General features: G+C 45.6%; 1 pseudogene across 1 annotated transcript; it reads left to right on the top strand.

Moving 5' to 3' along the window:
* The first annotated feature begins 3,324 nt into the window (after positions 1 to 3,324).
* On the top strand, positions 3,325 to 5,739 carry LOC144687451 (ATP-sensitive inward rectifier potassium channel 8 pseudogene; annotated as a pseudogene). The gene has a single exon (XR_013578153.1). The product of XR_013578153.1 is annotated as an ATP-sensitive inward rectifier potassium channel 8 pseudogene (transcript).
* The last annotated feature ends 768 nt before the right edge of the window (positions 5,740 to 6,507 follow it).

Raw genomic sequence — 6,507 nt, 5'->3', positions numbered from 1 at the left:
GAGAAAATCTGTTTGAGTGAGCAGGGTGTTTAAAGGTTAGAGGCCAGCTGATGAAACTTCCAGGAATAGGTCCCGTTAGAATAGGTAACCCTACCTGAGGGGCTTCCAACTTGTCAGATGAATCTCAGGATGGTTTATTTAATTTTCTAGTCTTGCTATAGCACTCTCATTGTGCAAAGCTCCATCTCAATGTTCCTCTGTAAATTTACCAAATTATTTGGATTCTAGTGTCCAAAGTCTGACACTTGGTTACCCAGGGAGTAGGGGCACCAGATGCCAATCTCACTAATCACGGTGCAGAGAGGACAGTATCTGGGAGGAGACAGCATGCCACATACTTGTCACAGGGGCTAGGGAACCACTTTTTCATTGAGTTCATGCCAACACTGTCTGGAGAATCTGGCATATTGGCTTCCATATTGCACCACTCTAGTTTTAACTCTAGTGAATGTAAACTTTTCATCAATATCTAATAAAAGCTGATCTTAAAAATAAAATTACTGAGAGTTTATATGTACACTACACACTTACATAGAATTATATTGTATATACAGCACAAAGGCCATTCCGTTTAGAGGTCTATACTGACAATTATGCTCTACATAAGCCTCCTCCCACTCTACTTCATCTTACCTGTCAGCATATCCTTCCATTCCTTTCTCCCTCATGTGCTTATCTAGCTTCCCCTCAATTGCATCGCTATTTGCTTCAACTACCCAATGTGGTAGCAAGTTCCACATTCTAACCACTCTCTAAGAGGTTTCCCTGAATTTCTTATTGGATTTACTAGGGCCTATTTCATATTTATGATTTTTTTGTATGAACTTCCCCCTGAAGTGGAAATATCTTGGCTACATCCACTCTATTAAGCCCCTTCATAATTTTAGATTGGCTAGCTCACAAGAAACAGAGAAGGCATAAATGGCTCATTTTCTAGTAGGTTGTGACGAGTGGTGTGCCACAGGGACCAGTGCTGGGGCCTCAACTCTTTACAATTTATATAAATGATTTTGATGAAGGGACCAATGGTATGGTTGCTAAATTTGCTGATGACAGAAAGGTAGGTTGGAAAGTAAGTTGTGAAGAGGGCATAAGGAGGCTACGAAAGGAATATAGGTAGGTTAGGTGAGTGGGCAAAGATCCAGAAAATGGAGTATAATGTAGGAAAATGTGAGATGGTCCATTTTAGCAGGACAAATAAAAAAATACAAAAGATGTATTCACCATCCAGGACAAAAGCATGTTATCTAAACGGTGAGAGATTGCAGAACTCTGCGATGAAGAGGGATCTGGGTGTCCTAGTGCATTACAAAAGGTTAGTATGCAGGTGCAGCAAGTAATTAGCAACGCTAATAGAATGTTATCATTTATTGAAAGGGGAATTGAATACAAGAGGAAGGAGGTTATGCATCAGTTGTACAGGGCATTAATGAGACCACATCTCGAGTGCTGTGTACAGTATTGGTCTCCTTTTTTAAGGAAAGATGTAAATGCATTAGAAGCAGTTCAGAGAAGGTTTACCAGATTACTGGAATGGCTGGGTTATCTTATGAGGAAAGGCTGTGCAGGCTCGGCTTGTATTCACTGAAGTTTAGAAGTATAAGAGGTGACTCGATTGAAACATATAAGATCCTGAGGGGACTTGACAGGGTGGATGTGGAAAGGATGTCTCCTCTTGTGGGAGAATCTAGAACTCAGGGTTACTGTTTCAAAATTTAGGACAGAGAGGAGGAAATTTTTTTTCTCTCAGAGGGTTGCGAGACTTTGGAATTTTCTTCCTCAAAAAGTGGTTGAAGCAGAGCCCTTGAATATCTTTAAGGCAGAAGTAGGTAGATTCTTTATCTTTAGCAAAGGGGTGAAAGGTTATCGGGGTAGGCAGGAATATGAAGTTAAAATCACATCAGCCATGATCTTATTGAATGGCGGAGCAGGCTTAAAGGGCCAAGTGGCCTACTCCTGCTCCTAATTCATATGTTCAAATGTAATTTTACAGACTCTATTTGGTCTTCTCTCAAACTTTTCTAGAGAAAAGCCCTTCTTTTCATTACTGTTGAGCGGCTTGGGATACTCATCAATAATAAACTCCCAGTAGAAGCGTCCGGTCCTCTGACTCCTCAAAATAGTAACACCTAGTGATGAGATTCTCCCGCCAAGAGAATCTCTCGCACTCAGCTGAGCTCATCTTGTGTGCATTATAATATGTCTATGTCTAGCACAAAGCCGTGTCAGAAGTGGGGGTGTTCGCTGATGATTGCACAGTGTTCTGTACCATTTATGACTCCTGAGATACTGAAGCAGTCCGTGTCTATATGCAGCAAGACCGGGATAACATTCAAGCTTGGGCTTATAGGTGGCAAGTAACATTCATGCCTCACAAGTGCCAGACAATGACCATCTCCAACAAGAGAGAATCTAACCACCTCCCCTTGACATTTAATGTATGTACAATGGCTGTATTACCATCCCCCACCATCAACATTGTGGGGTTATCAGAAACTGAACTGGTCCAGCTATATATATACTGTGGTTATAGGGGCAGGTCAGATGCTGGGAATTCTGCAGGAAGTAACTCACCTCCTGATTTCCCAAACCCTGTCCACCAACTACAAGGCACAAGTCAGGAGTGTGATGGAATACTCTCCACTTGCCTGGATGAGTGCAGCTCCAACAATGCTCAAGGAGCTTGACACCATCCAGGACAAAGCAGCCCATGTGACTGGCATCCCATTTGCCACATTAGATATTCACTCCCTCCACCACCGATGCGCATTGGCAGCAGTGTGTACTATATGACAAATGCACTGCAGCAACTCACACAAAGCCTCCTTCAATAGCACCTTCCAAACCCGCGATCTCAACCAACTAAAAGGGTAAAAGCAGCAGACACAAGGGAACACCAGCACCTGCAAGTTGCCCCCAAGCCACTCACCATCCTGATGTGGAACCATATTGTTGTCCCTTCACTGTCGCTAACCTAACCAGATGGACTGCAGCAGTTCAAGAAGACAGATCACCACCACCTTCTCAAAGGCAATTAGGAATGGGCAATAAATGCTGGTCTAGGCAATAAAGGACATAAAAAATCAAACATGTACAAATTCAATACACAGGACCTATTTTCCAAAGTCTGAAATTTAACAGAAAGGAGTATACTCATACCTGTCTCCTAAATTTAAAAATCGGTCCAAGCATACAGGTGAGGTGTTTAACTACAGCTGAACTCAGTGTGAGGTGCAGTGGGCAGGAGGATTAGGGTCTGACAGTACTTTGAAGCTTTGATACTTTGGACTTGTACAATTGCTTTTAATTGATGAAATAGGAGAAAAGTTCCAAGCCAGTGTTATGTTAAGGAGGAAAGGATTATAATTGCGATTTAATCTTGAACGTGCAGCGCCTTTTCAGGCAAATTCTTATTGACAAGAACAGAAACTGGGAGGGCCACCCACCCACGTCAGAAAGGTCCTGGGACGAGAAGGGGTGGGAAGAGAGCGGGGAGGTGCTGATTTGCCAACGCAATGCCCGCCCCAAAAACTTCAGTGCAAAAACCAAGCCTGTAACAGCTTTACACTTGGGACTATAATAAACCCTCTGTCCGGCTGCATAAACCACATTAAATTATACCGATATAAAAAGCGACATGTTCATTACGATCACGAAGTAGGTAACATTTCTCCGTCGTTACTTCCTACGGGCATTTCACCCTGAACAGAGGATTCCAAGCAAGGAGTTTTGCGAAAACGAGTGCAGGCACCCAAGGCTTGTCTGAACCAGACATAGACCTTTGAGTAACTAAATAAGGAGCCAGAGTAGGAGGGACAGTCCATGAGGAGACGTAGTCTCTCCCCATACCCATACCCCCAGTGCCTTGGTTAAAGTCAGGACTATGTTCCCAGAATGTTGGCCAGGAAGAGCATCATCCCAGAGGAATATGTGCTGGCCCGGATCGCAGCTGAGAATGTCCGGCAGCCCCGCTACACGGTCCGGCCTCGCCAGGCTCGCTTCATCGCCAAGAACGGCTCCTGTAACGCGGCTCACAAGAACATCCGAGAGCAGGGCCGCTTCCTGCAGGATGTCTTCACCACCCTGGTGGACCTCAAGTGGCGCTACACCCTCTTCATCTTCACCATGTCCTTCCTGTGCAGCTGGCTCCTCTTCGCCATGATGTGGTGGCTGGTGGCGTTTGCCCATGGCGACCTGGATCACCACCGCAGCTCCGGTCTGGAGCCCTGTGTGACCAAAGTGCGATCGTTCACCTCAGCCTTCCTCTTCTCCATCGAGGTGCAGGTCACCATCGGCTTCGGGGGCAGGATGATCACCGAGGAGTGTGCAACGGCCATCACCGGCCTCATCGTGCAGAACATCTCGGGGCTGATCATCAACGCCGTCATGCTGGGCTGTATCTTCATGAAGACCGCCCAGGCTCACCGCCGGGCCGAGACCCTGATCTTCAGTCGCCACGCCGTCATCTGCCTGAGGAACGGCAAACTCTGCTTCATGTTCAGGGTGGGCGACCTGAGGAAGAGCATGATCATCAGCGCCTCGGTCAGGATGCAAGTGGTGAAGAAGAGCAGCACCACCGAGGGAGAGGTCATCCCCATCCACCAGATCGACATCCAAGTGGACAACCCCATAGACACCAACAGCATCTTCCTGGTGGCGCCGCTCACCATCAGTCACGTCCTGGACAGGCGCAGCCCCCTCTATGAGATGACGGCCAGCGACCTCCAGAATCAGAACCTGGAGGTCATCGTGATCCTGGAAGGGGTGGTGGAGACCACGGGAATCACAACTCAGGCCAGGACCTCCTACATCTCCGAGGAGATCTTATGGGGCTATCGCTTTGTGCCGATAGTAACCGAGGAGGACGGCATCTACTCGGTGGATTATTCCAAGTTTGGCAACCGGATCAAAGTGGCGACTCCTCGCTGCTCTGCCCGAGAGCTGGACGAGAAACCTTCCATCCTGATCCAGACCCTGCAGAAGAGCGAACTTTCCCACCAGAACTCCCTGAGGAAGCGCAGCTCCATGAGGCGGAACAACTCCATGAGGAAGAGCAACTCAACTTACTTAAATAAAGTGCAGTTTTTTACCTCCGAGACCACAGAATACTGATTAATTCTAAAATGCTTTGGGAGAGGAATTCAAAGCTAACCATTTTTGGGTGTGAACGCGTTCGGTGTTTGGGAATCTACATGACTATAGAGTTATCTGGAGTGTATGGGAATTTTCTGACAAGGTCTTTTACTTTGATATTATTTGTGCTGTTTGTGTCCAGACTACATCAGGGGGCGGACTGAGGATATATTCACAATCTAAAGTTTGCTCCTCTGTTGTGTACAGAGTTCAACAGAATCCTGTGTTTGCTGTGCAGCAACTGACTGCCGATTCTGTTGAATTTCATTGGCTCCCACTTCTGTTACTGACAGGAGTGTCGGCCAATGAGATGCAAGATGTGGCAGAGGTCAATCATTCATCTAACTCCAATAGGCAAGGGGCCATTCTGCTGTCATTTTGCTATATTGCATTATGGTCAGTGGGCTTTTACTTATTTTTTTGTAGCTGGCACTTTTCCCCAGCCCTACACTGTCTTTGACCTGTGACCCACATCTGAGCTCAGGCCTCAGTCTCGCCGCTGTCCCATCTTGCAGTTTGCAGAGCTGTGGAAATCTGTTCAATTGGAATTCGTTTATCTTACTACAATTAGTCCTGCTGAAATAAATAGGCTAAATGAACTGCTGATCTTCTTTGTATGTGATTTCTTTGTGAGTGCTCTGAGACCAGTGAGCACAGCGCATGACTTGAAGGTAGAGAGAGAGAGGTGTTCTTGGAAGAAACAAGGGAGACGGAATGCTATGGAAGAAGGAGGTAATTAGGGAAAGGTACAGAAACCCTTTTGAAAGGTGGGGGAGGTGGGGAGAGACAGCAATAAACAGAAGAGGGAGGGAGATAGATGTGAATAACAGGGAATTTCCCTGAGTGTGCTGGGATTGTGAAGGACGGTTAATTTTAGGTGTAATAAGCCCATCATTATAATATATTGTGTTCGCTGGTTCAGTGGAAACAGGAGATTTATGTATTTCTAATACATGCTGAGAAATTTCTCGAGGCTTATAGTAATTGGAGTGTAAACAAAGAGATAAAAACAAAAAACTACTGCGGATGCTGGAAATCCAAAACAAAAATAGAATTACCTGGAAAAACTCAGCAGGTCTGGCAGCATCGGTGGAGAAGAAGAGTCGACGTTTCGGGTCCACACGACCCTTCAACAGAACTCTTTTGTTCTGTGTTCTGTTGAAGGGTCGTGTGGACCCGAAACGTCGACTCTTTTCTTCTCCACCGATGCTGCCAGACCTGCTGAGTTTTTCCAGGTAATTCTGTTTTTGGAGTGTAAACAATGCTGCCCTGTAACTCTTGACATTCAAATATCCCAATTAAAAAAATAAAAGGAGTAGAGGCACTGGTGTATGAAGAGCATTAAAGATTTCAAAGTATCTTGTGATTTATTAC

Source organism: Cetorhinus maximus, chromosome 12, assembly GCF_964194155.1.
Source record: "Cetorhinus maximus chromosome 12, sCetMax3.hap1.1, whole genome shotgun sequence".
Taxonomy (NCBI): Eukaryota; Metazoa; Chordata; class Chondrichthyes; order Lamniformes; family Cetorhinidae; genus Cetorhinus; species Cetorhinus maximus.
This window is presented reverse-complemented; position numbering and strand designations above follow the sequence as displayed.